General features: G+C 38.9%; 1 long non-coding RNA gene across 1 annotated transcript in view; it reads right to left on the bottom strand.

Annotated features, from left to right (window-relative positions):
• The window catches only part of LOC109549028 (uncharacterized), a 124,449-nt gene that overhangs the window by 27,299 nt on the left and 82,618 nt on the right, over positions 1–14,532 (bottom strand). Inside the window, exon 3 of the long non-coding RNA XR_002175169.3 lies at positions 261–357. This is a non-coding gene — a long non-coding RNA (uncharacterized lncRNA). The remainder of the gene's footprint in view (positions 1–260; positions 358–14,532) is intronic.

Raw genomic sequence — 14,532 nt, 5'->3', positions numbered from 1 at the left:
GGGATGAGAGGGAGCAATTATCTGACTGTGCTTTTGCTGTGCATGCTACCTGGGCAGCAACACTGAGGTCTCTGTGGCCCATGATTCTGTACAGACAGAAGACGGTGAGTGGCTAACTTTCCACCTCCTCTCAAGTTTGAGGAAATCTACTAAATTGGCAGCAACACAAAACCAGTTTAGTAATGAGAACGTTTCCTCTTGATTGGAAACCTTGCTAATGGCTAGAGTTTGTTTTAAAGTAGATAATAGAATTTCCTTACCTGAGATTCTAAGGAAAAAGTATATAAATTTTTTTCATCCGTCCTGAAGACTGCAATAGTGATCTGGCATTTCAAAGACTCAGCCTGCGCTGGGAGTCTATACAAAAGAAAGCAGATGAAAGCAGATTTCAATATTTGTTCAATCCATTCCTATTACAACCATAAAAAGTGTTGACCTTTGGTCAAATTGAGTTTGAAGATAGATGGCATACTTAACCAAGATCCTTCCTCTCAAGGTTTATGCCTTAAAGAGAAAAATAATCTAAGAATCTAGTTTCTTGACTAAAGTACCAAGACAACAACTAGATATGAGAATTAACTTTCTGAAGAAATGTGCTTATTTAAATGTTTATTTAAAGCCGAAAGGGAAAAATATAATCAAAGGAAATCCTTGAGCTTTTCCCCTTACTGCTTTTAAGCTGAAAAGAAATGCACATCTATTAATGTCTGCTATGGACTCAACCCCCTCCTATCTACAATAGGATCTCAGTCATTACCCATTATTTCCCATCATCCTTTCTAGGAAACTGTCACACACTAACAGTTCTTTCTTATCAACCTAAAAGCAAGCTCATTGTGGTTCTATCTTAACAAAAGAAACATTTCTACCTTGTCTCCAGACCCACCACCCCCGACCACACCCAGGACTGCTGCATCTCTCCTTTCTCAGCCACCTGTCTTGAAAGGATCATCCACACAGGTATCTTAATTTTCTTCCCCTTTTTTATTTTTATTTTTTTTTAAAGCAGCAGAACACTGCTTTTCAAGAGAAATCTTATGTGAGATCCTAAGACAAAAAATAACAAGAGCACAACTTCTCTGGTTGGAAGAGGGGTTGGAGAGCACAGAATCCTCCCACTCAGTCTTCTACTCCTGCTTACCCAGTAGGTCCCTGAAACGCCTCTAAAAGATCTGAGGCTCTGCAGACCACCCCTTAACTCAATGATCCCTGCCTCCTTCTCTCTCCAGTCCAAGGAAATTGGTAAGAACACCCGGCAGCTCTTAAAATCAACAGGCGCTTTCCAGTCTATGTGTTACCTGATTCTCCCAAGTATGTGATGCTATGGTCAAGTGTGGAACTATTTACAGCTCCCACGTATTTGGTTCTCTCTCTTCAGTGCACATTCTGTTTCCTCTGTTCTAATCCTCCACTGGCTTTCCATCTCGCCTAGATTAAAAACCCTAATGGTTTTCATTACCGATAAGCCCCTACTCAGTCTGCAAGCCACCTCTGTCGTCTCTGACCTTACTGCCTTATGCCCTCTCACTATGTTCTAGCTATTGTTTTCTATTGCGTGTTTTTCAAAAGCATGGATCTAGAGGAAGTGCCTAAACGACTCCCTGAAAACTTGCTTTCTCATTTAATATGCAAATATACTTTTGTTTGAAATTAAAATATGAGACAGTCTCTGGTCTCTGTCTAGACTGGAAATGGTACCAGTGTGGCAGATCTTCCAAACTTAGTTAAATCCTACTGCAGTGAGAAAAAAGTCAAAGTTAACAAGGATTTATTGAGTACTTCTATGTGGGAGACATGAGAGAGACATGAGAGAAGAACTCAACATGCTTTCCTAACTAAAAATGATTATGGTTGAGTTAATGGTTGACAATTCAAACTGATGTGTGTTATATTTAATTACATGCTAAGAAAGGGAGAAAAATGTTGAAAGAACCTGTCAGTCTTTTATTTTCCCTTAAATTTGAGTTCCTGATACACTTCATTTTTCAGCAAAGCTATTCTTCTGCTTCAAAGAGGGGGAAGTGAGTACTGGATCCTCACTTTCATTCCAATATTCACAATTCTGGACACTGATTTTATTTTTATTTTATTAACTTTATATTGGTTAAAATTAAGTTGGCAAAAAAATAAGTTGGCAGTATTCACATGATACTGAAAATCGTAAAATTCTAGCTCACCTCCAACCCCTATTCTTTTTATTCTTACATTTTAAGTTAAATTCTCCACCAAATGAATCCAATGGAATGGTAATTGTATTTGTTTAAACAGAAGTAAGTCCAAGTCACTCTGAACATAAAAACAAGATGCTGCGAACACGGCTGATGCACAACATCACAGGCATTCCTTTCTAAACCTAGATTTTAAGGATCAGAAAGAAGTTAAGTCTCTATGTACTTTCTAGGCCTGTAAGTTAACGCTTGAGTGGTCAGTGCCCTTGGGGAGCTTGTGGTTTCCCGAATCACATGTAGTTCCAGACTTCCAGCTATACTGACACTCTTCCCTCTGCTAACCCATGGGAAAATGTGCTGTCAAAAGTAAATCAATTTAGCAGCTTTGTAATGTGCTCAGTACTTGTAATATTGACTATAAAACTCCTCCAGTCGTACCAAAACTTCAAAACAAGTGTAGCATTTCATGGGTTGGATCTCAGATACAGTGGACCCCTCTGGTCATATCATTCCCAGATAACCGTACATTATTCTGGCTTTAAATATAGCCATGACCTCATAATAGCTTCCTTGGATGTCTTTGTCACTTTCACCACTGAAAGGAGTGTCAGATCTCTAGGCCTATTTTTTTTAGTCCTTTTTATTCTTTCATTTTGTTTGACTGTTTTTACATATAGTGTTTTCTTTTCAGTCGGGAACTAAGAGTCTTGACATTTCTCCCTTGAACTACTCTGTGGTTTTCTCTTCCAAAAATGGTATAAAGACTTTGTCTAGCACATATGAAAAGTGAGCAAGCTTAGGTCATCCTACCAGGTTCCACATGGCTTCATGTTTGGCTACAGCACAATTTCTGTCTTCAGCTCCTGCTTCCCCTGCCCCTTTCACTGGGTCTGCTGATGTTCTAGATCTGTAATGCATCCCCACCAACTTCCTGGGTCAATCAACATTCAAACCACAGTATGGAGTTCACCAACAATCTTAGTCTACCAGCAAGTGGGTCAAGAATTGGTCCTTTTCTTCCAAGCATTTCACACTCGAGTTGCTTTGAAGAGCTCTAGGTTTCCACAGACCCAGCCATTAGCCATCTATCCCAACCCTCCGAGGCTTGACTGCAGTCATCCGTTCCTACGCCTGGCTCTCTAACCTCCTCCTAGCCCTGGGCCTTGCCATAAACTACAGGTTACTCGACAGGACTCTGACACACAGCCTAGTTCTTGCCTCCCTTTCTCTGGAGGGCTGGACCTTGTTCACTGTACCTCTAGCTACTTCAAAGACCCCAGGTAAAAGTAAAGGAGCTGTTACAGTGGAGGACTCCTGGACTGAATGTCAATATTATGACACAGTATGAGTGTGTTTCGTGTGTGGTAATTGCAATCATTGTTGCTTTTGTTGTGGTCATCCATTTACAATGCTTGCTGTCAGTTTATTTATCTCTTGTAAAAATAAAATACAGTGTGTGTGTGTGAAAAAAAAAGAAACAGTGAATATATTTTCTAAAACCTTTAGGCTTGTAATCATGGTGCAGCAAATAAAATTTAATGTCAATTTGAAAAAAAAAAAAAAGGGACCCCAGCTATAAATGGACTGATTGCATTAGAACATGCCACCGAACATTAGAACATGCATGTGAGATGCAGTGTTTAGCCTCAGGATGGGACATGACACACACTTATTTTTTTTTGTTATTTCTAGTAGTTTTTTTTTTTTAACATCTTTATTGGAGTATAATTGCTTTACAGTGTTGTGTTAATTTCTGCTGTATAACAAAGTGAATCAGCTATATGCATACATATACCCCCAAATCCCCTCCCTCTTGCGTCTCCCTCCCACCCTCCTTATCCCACCCCTCTAGGTGGTCGCACAACACCGAGCTGATCTCCCTGTGCTAGGCAGCTGCTTCCCATGACACACACTTTTAAAGCAAACAGAAAGCACAATGTGTGGTTGCCATTCCTGTTGCTTTAGGCTCTGCTGACCAAGAAGCTTTAGTACCCATGGGAGGAATACTTTCTCAAGGGGACACAAGGATGATTATATTAAATTAGAAGTTGAGAAAACTGCTTGCATATCTTGGGCTTCTCTGGTATTGGGATAATGAATAAAAATAAAAAAGTTTGCATTTTTTACTGATACTGACTCTCTAGGGGAAACAGATTGACTATAACACAATGCGGATATGGGAAGAATGTGGATGGAAACCAGAGGGGGGTTTTAATACTAACCTACAGTGAAAAAAAATTATAACCAATCCAAAGCCACACTGGCTCTACTACCAGGGGTTAGATGCTCATGGAATCAAAGTTCCTGAGTGAAGTCAAAGAAATATTAAGTGAGTAGGAAGAGAAAAGAAATCATATATATGACCTAGTATCATAAGTGTCTACCTATATTCTTTTCCTTGCTATGCCAGGCTTACGTTTACATATTTCCACAAACTTTCCTTTTCCTTTACAATTTTATACTGAGCATGTTGGTAATAACTTTTCAGTTTAGTCCATAAGTTACAGAACATGGGCATGTGATTGTGACAGAAGCAGAGGAAGGCTGGGCATTTCCTGGGATCCTAAACTAGGAGCTGCATGCCTCAATTGAAGAGGTCCTGGGTTTCCTCATTTTGGAGAGGAAGTCACTCTACGTTGGTTTTCAAGGGTTACCTTTTATATGAGAGGCTGGAATCGATGTTTGCATATGAAAATATATAGGAAGGATATCCAAAGGGGTGGCCTAAGTAAAATATTGCCATATATTTGGCCACTACGTGTTCTTATGTTTGGGGAATTCTCTACTGTAAGTCTTTGGAAGATGCAGGGCCTGCCTTCCACTATAGAAGCTCAAAAAATTCACCCTGGAATTTGAATTGAGACCTAGAGACACATGGAAGGGAGAACCAGGACAGCGACAATGAGATTGAGCACTGCCCATTCTGATGGTTACTACAGGCACATGTTGTAGCACTCAGCATTCAGTGGAGATGGTAGAAGTTCTGCCAAGTAGTTTGCGGTATGTTTTGGGTTGACTCTGAACCCGGTTCTTCAGTCTTCTTTGTGATTATGTAAAACACCTTATTATCTTTTTGTAAATCTATTTTCTGCTTAAATCCACCAAAGTCAGGTTCTGTTGAAACCAAAAGATCTATCTTGTCATTCTCCTGAGTCCCAGCAAAACTCCACTTTATTTGAAATAACTGACTTGGGTACTTTGTCAATTACTTCCTAGAGACTAAGTACCTATTTTCTGTTTCTTGTGGTTTCAATATCACCAACGATTGAACTGCCCTTCTCCTTCCCCACCCCCTCCCCCCAAAATCATTCTTTCCCCAAATAATGCCCTAAATAATCATCCTCTGATTATATTTAGATTGTAAAAGAAGCATAGTGTACAGTAACACTGAAATTATACGCCTTACTGGAGTTCTGAGTTTGTTTTGTTCATAACAGATGCTGGGGCTCCTTTACGTAAAGAACTATGCATCTCCCGAAAACATGCAGAATGTTACGAAATACACATTAGTTACTGAAAATGTAATAGTGACATCTCTTAAAGAAAGTAAACAAGTAAAATTCAATTTCAGAGTGAAGAGTGGGTCTTAGACTGGAACCATGCAGTATCAAATTTACTTTGTGTAATAAATGGTATTATTAAGAACAATATATATAGATTTTAAAGCTTTTTGCATATGTTATGATGAATATTTGTATATTAAGTTAAAAGGCTATAAGTCAGTATAACTTGCACAGATGGATGAATGCATAGCTTTTATAAAAAAGCAACTTTTCTGGAGAGCTAAAGGTTATCCCTTTAACTTCCAACACACGTTTAACTCTTTTTGATGAAACAAAACTTTAAAAAATATATTATTACAACTTTCCTGCCTTCCTAGTAAGATTACATGACACAGAATGTAAACTTTTCTTTATGAAAAGGATCATGTTTATGAACATCAATTATTAAACCACGTTCAAGGGCTATTAAGGGCTAAAATAAATACAAGGCTGCTTGCTACAATCTGTTGAACTTCTTTTACTTCACTTTAATGCCTTGAATGTGGCATAAAACCCAAAACTCTTACATGCCCTTCAAGCCCCTTATGATGGAGTCCCTCCCTACATCTGTAAGACCCCCAAAACCAAGCTGCCTCGTGCTCACTCTATTCTGAGCATTTTCTCTAAGCTCTTTCACGCCCCAGACACCTATGCTGTTTGCTCTGCTGAAACCCTCTTCCTCCCAGGTTTCACCTGGCAACTTCTGCTCATCCTGCCAGCCACACCTCAAATGTTAACTTCCTCAGAAGATCTTCCCCTACCCCAGAGCCTAGCACAGGGCACTGTATGTAGTAGACTTTTAGTAAGTGTTTATGGAATTAATGAATAAAATATTTAAAAAGTACATTCCACAAACATTCTAGAATAAGAGTACAATAGGACTTTTTTGTTTTGGTAGCAGCATTTAAAATCTAAATATTCCTAAAAACTTAAATGAATACCTAAGGAATAGAATTAATGGGGAAAAGATATAAAGTAAATAAAAAATATAGCTAGTAATTAATTAAACAAGGTATGTGCAGACATCAAGATTCCTTTTCCTCCTACTATCAAGATAACATCCTGACTTGGACTTCCCTGGTGGCGCAGTGGTTAAAAATCCACCTGCTAATGCAGGGGACATGGGTTTGAGCCCCGGCCCGGGAAGATCCCACATGCCACGGAGCAACAAAGCCCGTGAGCCACAACTACTGAGCTCACCTGCCACAACTACTGAAGCCTGCTTGCCCAGAGCCCATGCTCTGCAACAAGAGAAGCCACCAAAATGAGAAGTCCGTGCACCTCAACAAAGAGTAGCCCCTGCTCACCACAACTAGAGAAAGCCCGCGCACACAGCAATGAAGACTCAATGCAGCCAAAAATGAAATAAATTTTAAAAAAGAAGATAACATACTGACTTAAACTGCTATGCAGAAATCACCCAGAGGAAAGGAAACAATCAAATCTGCTTCTTACTTAGGGTGATTTAATAGGGCTTAGAGATTATCTATGGGTATCAGAGATCCATGCTATACCCCATCTCCCATTTCTATGAAATTTTTCCTCTAATTTTTATTCTAAAAAGGGAGAGAAAACATGTAATATTACAAGACGGTGATATCCAGGTGCAATTGTGTAATTCCAAATAGATGGCAAAATTGGGGGATATTTATTGTATACTATATGAGAGCCAAGAAAACATGGGTGTGGAGGTCATAAGACCTCAGTTGTAGTCCCATTTCTTCCAGCTTGCTGGATGAACTCTATGATCAGTGTTCATTTCCCCCAGAATCATTCCTTATTGCACCTATATGTATGTGGCACAGGGCTAGGCTCTGTGTGTGTATTTGTTTATGTGTTGGAAGTGAGGCCAGATACTAGGGAGAAATCATATATATGCATACGTGTGAAATAGTCTTTTCCCTTAAGTAGTTAGTAACCATTATGGAAAATTTGAAGCAATCATAGAAAAAGCGGGCACATGAACAAAAGCTAAATTGTGTCCTTGAGACTCCAAGCATAGTAGGAGTTCAAAGAAGGGACAAATGAACTGTGGGCTGGGGTTTCTAAGGAAACTCTTTGCGGCGGGTGAGGACAACGAGCTCATGAATATGTCAAATGTTGTTGCAAAGGACTGAAGACACTCATATAAGCTTTCACTGAAAATTAAATCCCCTCTTTCCAAGAGGTTAGATTCTTTTTCCAAATGAGCAGCTTCTGAAAACATACAAGAGTTCCTGAAGGAGGAAGGCACTTGTCTAGCCAGGCAATTTCGTGGAATCAGCCTGGGGATGAATGAGTTGCAGATGTCACTGCAGCTGCTCTTCACATCGTGGAGAGGAAGGGAGAAGAAGCAGATCTCGGAAGCGGCTGAGATCTGGTAGGCAGCAAAAGGAGGAGAGTGAGTGTGAACCTGGCAGACATCAATGCTGTGCGTGGACAGAGCAGTGAGGAGGCTGGCCAGTGTGGAATACAGAGTGGTGCTGGGGGACGGTGAAGAGACGATGGGAAAGGCATGTGACAGCATGAACTTCATCCAATTAAATCAAAAGAGTAGGGCTTCCCTGGTGGCGCAGTGGTTGAGAGTCCGCCTGCCGATGCAGGGGACACGGGTTCGTGCCCCGGTCCGGGAAGATCCCACGTGCTGCGGAGCAGCTGGGCCCGTGAGCCATGGCCGCTGAGCCTGCGCATCCGGAGCCTGTGCTCCACAACGGGAGAGGCCACAACAGTGAGAGGCCCGCGTACCGCAAAAAAAAAAAAAAAAAAAAAAAAAATCAAAAGAGTAGCCAGAACTCCTAGAAGAAAAGACTGATTCTAAGGCTGAGGTAGGAAAAGTGCAAGATGAGCCCTGAACTCCTTCCTGCACTAGGAGGTGAGGAACCGCTCTAAACATGATGAGGGTGTGCCAAACACGTCCAGGAACCTGCTCGCAATAGTCTGGAACAATTTGAACATCAAAAACAATATCATTAGTAATGTATTGTAACTACTTGAATGAAACAAAACTCCTGAGTCTATACTGATACAAAGGAACAAATGAATACAAAAATATATGGAGGGAAGAGAAAATTCTTCCTTGCTGTATAATGCCAACTAATAAACAGAAAATTTGATGAACCTAGAAAATCATTAATGAATAGGATTAGTAGGTGAAAGTTTGATTTAAAAGAAAAGGATATTTATATAGTTTCAAAGTATCCCCCAGAATTACTTATTAATTACAAAAAGGAAAACAGCAACTTGACACAGGAAACCTCTTGAACATATTTCACCTCAACCAAGGAATCAAAACTAACACCAACACTGGGACTCATTGATATTACGTGACTCTTGAAATGATGTACTGAAGGACACAACAGCCTTTCACTGATATTCCTGCCCAAAACGCACTGTCTGATGTATCGTGAGCAAATGTCAGAACTGTTTCAGGTGAAAGGAGACCGAAGAGACACAAGAACTAGAGGCATACGTTGTGCTGAACTGGATCCTGAACCAGGAAAAAACATCTATAAAGAACATTACTGGGCCAATTGAGAACATTTGAGTATGTGTACGGATACTAGTATTATATCATATCAATGCTAAATTTCCTGACATCAATAGCTCTACTGTGGTTACATAAGACAATGTCCTTGTTCTTGGTAACTGTACACTTAAGCATTTAAGAGTAAAAGGGAATGATGTCTTCCATTTATTCTTAGAAAAAAATCTTAATATTATAAATTATATGTGCGTGTGTATGTGGGTGTGTAGAGAGAGAAAGAGAATGGCTGAAAATTTAAATCATGTCAAAATAAAAAGTCAGACAAAAAAGAAAAGCCAAACAAAGTGTTGCTTAATTATACCTTTGGAATGTGATAGGTCATTTATATGGATATAAGAACAAAAACCAGTATCTAAACTCCAAGCTTCCTCTTCACATAATAGAAAACTGTGTTATTTCGTTGGAAATCAACTGAAGAAAATGGCAAAAATGCAGGGAATAAAGGAGTTCAAATTTACAACAGCATGGTTTAGCCAAAAGCATTTACTTGATTTGAAAACTCGATGGCCGGGGCATGAGGAAGTCACCCTCTCTGTTTAACCAGTTCAGAGGAAGCAGACCTGGCCCAGGTGAATAGACCCAGCGTTCCCCACATATTGATTTCTCATCACATCACATGCTTCATCTTGGGTTACTTTTTGATGCTTCTGCCTAAGGGTAAATTAAATGAGATTTTTCTGTCACAGAGGGTTTGGGCCTCTAATACCTACAATCTTCAGATCCAGCGTTACCACTAAGCCCCACAAGAATAACATCTAGCAATTCTGAGCATTTATAGGCTTTAGAATTATTCTTCTTCCCAAGGTCAAGTTTCCATATATCCTGAGTGAGCTCCTCAGCTACCCACATGCCCTCTCATTTGTGGCTTCCTCCTTGATTCTTCATCATGACTCCTTATGCTGAGACTTTGGGCTGAGTTTCTGCCCTATTTCCTTACTGCTCTCTAAGAATCCACCCCTTCTGTCTAGGACCGTGACAATCTATTAGTTCTGCCAACTCCCTTCTTATCCAAATAACCAGGTTCTTTTCCCTTAGTCCTTTGACTGGGAAAATTCTTCAACCTAGAAAGTCTTTCCTGGAACTATGACTCTGTAACCCCCTGACTCTTAGGAGTTTTTGATCTGTAGGTGTTTGTGAACTCAGGTTAGAGTATGGTACCTCTCTATGAGACAACAATATCCCTCCTGGGATAATCTGGAAACTTCTAGAATGATCTGGAATTTTCACATGAAAGTTTTATAAAGGGAATTACTCTATTACTGAATCCAGAATAAAAGAAATTACAGAATATATCTAAGTTGGTTCATTTTGATAGGAGACATTAGCAGTAAGGACTCCTCCTAGGTAAGAATGTTATCTTTTTCTTGCTACTGTAAATGGGATTTTTCACTACCATTTTATGATCTAACTAGTTACCATTTGTTAAGCTTATATCCTGACACACTACTTAATTTTTTTATTTCTTGAGTCATCATTATTGTTGAGTTAGTTTTATTGTAGATTCCCTGGGATTGTAGATTTTCCAGGGATTCAAATCATCTCCAAACAAATTGTTTTACCTCTTTTCTAATTCTATGCCTATCATTGAGTTCTCTTGTCTAAATCATTGGTTAATTCCTCCAGTTCAGTGTTATATATATCGGTAGAGATACTGAACAATTGGGAGAAAATATTTGCAAGTTAAATCACAGATGAAGTGGGACTACCCCCCAAAATACAAAAAAAAACTTTAAAAATTAGTGGGAAAAAAACCAATAGAAAATGGGCAAAGACACAAGCAAACAATTTACCCTTAAACATAGAAAAGTTTGTCCAAACTCACCCATAAGATGACAAATGCAAATTAAAGCTACACCAAGATACTGCTTCTCACCTATTTGGCAAATTTTTTTAAAGTATAATAGCACACTCCATTGGCAAAGCTGCAGAGAAATAAGCCCTCTCTTACATTGCTTGTTGGAATGAAAACTGGTACTATCTTTATGTAGGGGAATTGGGCAGTCTCTAACAAAACTACACATCTATTCCCTTGGGATATGGAATTCCCACTATTGAGTAATTTACCCTGCAGATATACCTCCAACAATCTTAAAATACTTGTACACAAGACTATTCCTTGCAGCACTGTTTGTTACTACAAAATATTGGAAGCAACACGCCCAAACAAACGAGGTTAGTTGAATAAGCTGTGGTATATCTACACAGTAGAGGACAAAGCAACTATACAAGGAATGAACCAGAGCTCTACAAAGTGAGATGGAATGCTAAGAGAGCTCCCTTTTATTAAGAAATAAGGGAGAATAAGGTATATGATCACTTGTGCAAAAAACAAGAGAGGAAGTTAAGGCAGAGGCTAGTGTGATTGGTTACCTGGAAAAGATGGCTGAGGATGGAGTGGAAGGTATGGAGTATGGAGTGGAAGGACGGGGGTGAACAATGACCCTTCTCTGTGTATACTTTTTGGTACCATTCTGACTTTTGGAACATTAGTATTTCACATCCTCAAAAACGAAAAAGAATGAAAGCAAAAGGAAATAAGAAAGGACAGAGAAAAGAACTCTAAAATGGAGTACAAAGACAAAACAAAGTGTATCTCAAAAGAATAACCCAACCAACTTTTGCATATAGGATTTAGACAAAATGCCCTCAGGCTAAAGAAAAATTTTAAACAAATATTGAATTCTAGTTAGTAGGTTTCTCTTCCAGAGGCATGGGTTAGCAATTCTGAAACTATTTTCTTTGTGTTCTAGGATTAGAAAATAAGTTACTATATTGTGGATAATAAGAGGCAGATTTCTCACTGTTGGAAAGGGGAGTTACAAATATGGAAAGGGATAAAGCTGGAATGAAAGAAAGGTAGAAAGGCGAAATGAACCCTGTGGTACTGGACTAGAAATGGAGATATCAGTGCAAAGTCATGAGTTTTATGTATAAATAAGAGAAAGACAGACAGACACACAGACAGAGGGGAAAGATAGAAAAATAGATATAAGTGTGTGAAAGGGTGTAGAAGGAATTATGGTCCAGTATAAAAGAGCACATCTCTATAGATAAATGGTCAATTCTGAGGCTGAGGCAGGGAGATTACAAAATGAACTTGAAACATCTTGTTGCTCAAGAAAGTAAAGAACTAAAGAAACATGAGAACATACCAAAAGGATACAGGAGCCAGTATGAAAGACTCCCACTTGCCAAAGCTGACATAATTTGAATATCACAATAAATAATAGTATTGAATAAGGCAATAATCTGTGAGTTCATCTGCTATAAACAAACTAATGGGAGAAAATAAATCTCTTCTTTAGAGTAAAAAGGCAGTTAACAAGTATGGAAGAAATTGTAAAATTATAAAAGTACTATTTAGCAATCAAAATAATAATTGATTCAGCTAAGAATCTCCAGTGAGTGCTAAAACTCATGGTGAAATTTTGAGAAGTAACAGGATATTTACTTAGTTTCAAAGTAACTCCCCAGAGATATTTATCGATTACATAAGGGAAAGTCATAACTTCACAGTAGGGAAACCTGGCAGACAGCACTTTAACTAAGTTATCAAAGTTAATATTGGCAGCAATGGGACAAATCAATGTCATGCACCTCTTGATATGGTGCACTGGGAACAAAACATTACTTCTGTGGCGTTCCTGCCAAAAGTGTAAAACTAAGTCTAATCACCAGGAAACACCAGCAAACACAAACTGAGGGACAGTCTACAAAATACTTGGCCTATACTTTCTAGAGAACTAGGGGAAAAAAAAGCACAACTGTTCTGGATTAAAAGGAGCTAAGAGATACGAAAACTGAAATACAAAACATGTTCCTGGATTTTCTTTTACCAGAAAAAACACTTTTGGGACTATTGGCAAAATATGATTAAGGACTGCAGGTTTTATAATAATGTATTATAATGTACTCATGTTTAATGTTCTGACTTTGATAATTGTGTTCTGGTTAGGTAAAGTATTGTTCTTTTTAAATAAAATACAGGCTAAGCTAATGAGAGGTAAGGAAATAGCATATCTGCATTTTACTGGTGAATAGTTTAGGAAGAAAGCGTGTATACATAGATGATTGATGATGGTGATAAAGAGAGAGAGATAAAAATGTAAATGTTGACATTCGGAGAATCTAGATGAAGACTATATGATAAGTCTTTCTGCTATTCTCACAACTTTTCCGTAAATCTGAAAATATGTCACAATAATTTTTTTTAATTCAGCTTGGCTGGAAGGCAAGGGCATACATGCAGAACGCTCTTCCGTCCCCTCTGCTACCTAGAGAAGCATCTCCCACAGCCCAGCTGGCCTCCCTCCTACTCTGGCACTTTAGAAGCATCGACATAGGACTGGGAGCGAGGAAATTTAATATGGACTCAGCTTCTGTGTTCCTGGGGCAAGTCATTTATCATCTCCTGGCTTCAGAGGTCTGATGTGAAAGAAGGTTCAAACAGTATCTCTTAGCCAGTTATCAAATGTCTTTCGTAAATGTACTAAGTTCTGGAACTGCGAGAGTGAGCAAAACACCTGCTTTCATGCAAATAACAGTCTAATGCAGAAAACAGACCTAAAACAAATTATTTAGGCGTATAAAATTCTGGAAGAGAAAACATACATAAAACACGAACCAGAGATCTGGGAACATAAATCAAAGAGATCTGAGCCTTGGGAGATCAGGAAATGCTTTCCTGAACAAGTCACAATTAAGCCTGAATGAGACCTGAATGCAGGGGAGGGACTAGCTGGTGGAAAGAACCAGGTTGGGATGAAGAGCATTCCAGGAAGGCAAACTGTATGTGCAAGATTAAAGAGAGGAGATGGCTTGGCATCTCTAAGGAGTTGAAAGAAATCCAGATAGCCAAGGACTAGGGAGAGAGAAGTCTCAGGCTAGTGGTACAAGATTGGATGGAGAGGTGGGGGACCAGGCAGAGTGATGAAGACTCTCTCAAGAATATCCAAATACCATCCTAATCTATGATTCTATTTAAAAGATATTTATATACAGATGTTCGACTTTACAAAGGAATTAAAATTCCGTAAGTCTGTCATAATATGGCTCGGGACTTGAGTGTCTAATAGTTAGACACTCAAGTCCTGAGTTAGTGTCTAATCATAATAGTTACTCAGAGATAGTTGTTGAATGTCAAATGTATTCATTATCCTATGGCTCTTGAGCCTAACAAGTACATCTGATAAAAACTTGCATATCACAGAGGGCCAGGAATTCATCATAAAATTACTACCCTCTCCATTAGAGGCTGGCACAAATAAATCTTGACACTGACAGAGACATTCATCAACCG

This window comes from Tursiops truncatus, chromosome 3, assembly GCF_011762595.2.
Source record: "Tursiops truncatus isolate mTurTru1 chromosome 3, mTurTru1.mat.Y, whole genome shotgun sequence".
Taxonomy (NCBI): Eukaryota; Metazoa; Chordata; class Mammalia; order Artiodactyla; family Delphinidae; genus Tursiops; species Tursiops truncatus.
The sequence above is the reverse complement of the archived record's forward strand: the minus strand, read 5'-3'. Positions and strand labels throughout refer to the sequence as shown.